The sequence below is a fragment of the Myotis lucifugus genome, unplaced genomic scaffold (genome assembly GCF_000147115.1).
Source record: "Myotis lucifugus unplaced genomic scaffold, Myoluc2.0 scaffold_103, whole genome shotgun sequence".
Lineage (NCBI taxonomy): Eukaryota > Metazoa > Chordata > Mammalia > Chiroptera > Vespertilionidae > Myotis > Myotis lucifugus.
The window spans coordinates 2,681,138-2,681,945 of NW_005871151.1; the positions used below are offsets into that span (position 1 = coordinate 2,681,138).

Here is an 808-nt window from a genome sequence, read left to right on the forward strand (position 1 = left end):
CCCTGCTGTCTCAGCAGACTAGCGAGCTGAGCTCTCCAAGGGTTCTGCCTTTACGCCGCCGGGCCTTCTCCACCAGGGGCCCTGACTGCCCCCCAAGGGTGCGGGGAAGTGTGGGAACCGGGCGGCGGAAGGAAAAGAAGGGCCTCCTCCGCGAATTCAGGGAAGACAAACCTCGTGGGCTTGAAAATTTGGCATCTTCAAGGTCAAAAAAAACCAAGGCTTCGGGCAGAAATAATGGGCCACGCGAAAGGATTCGCAAACCTGCCCCCTAAACAGGGTGTTGGGTTCTTCCCAAGCAGGCAGGAGGCCAGCCCCGCCCGGCCCCCCATTGTGGGCGGAACCGCGCGCTGTTAGACCTGGGACCTCAGGAAGCCGGAAGCCAGGAGGGGAACAGGCGGGGCCCCCCCACCTCCAGCTCGGCGCTCCGCCTCCGAGGGACGGCCGCGGGTGGTCGAACGACGCGGGAGGGGGGCGCGAGGAAACTTGCCACGAGAGTTGGCCGTGTTGAGTAGCACTCGCGTGGCACTTACCGCTGGCGTTCTTCCCGCAGATGAGGTGCTGGTAAGGCTGCAGGAGCCCCCAGATCTCGGAGTCGTTGTTGACCGTGTGCTCCAGCGTCTCCACGGTGAACTTGGGCGCCTCGTGGAGTGTGTGGTGGTGATGGTGGTGGTGGTTGGCCGCGGCGGCCGGCGGGGGGGGCCGCGGCTGGGGGCAGTGGCGGGCCGGAGGGGCGCAACAGCTGCTGCTCCCGCTGGCGCTGCTGGGCCGCGCTGCAGGCGCCGCCGTCGCCGCTTCCCCTTCCGGGTGC

At 67.1% G+C, this 808-nt stretch overlaps 1 protein-coding gene across 1 annotated transcript in view; it reads right to left on the reverse strand.

Annotated features, from left to right (window-relative positions):
• Positions 1 to 664, reverse strand: part of LOC106697798 (ankyrin repeat and BTB/POZ domain-containing protein BTBD11-like) — a 160,087-nt gene extending 159,423 nt beyond the window's left edge. Inside the window, exon 1 of the mRNA XM_023757240.1 lies at positions 531 to 664. The gene's annotated coding sequence lies outside the window, so the exon portion shown is untranslated. The remainder of the gene's footprint in view (positions 1 to 530) is intronic.
• Between the last annotated feature and the right edge of the window lie 144 nt (positions 665 to 808).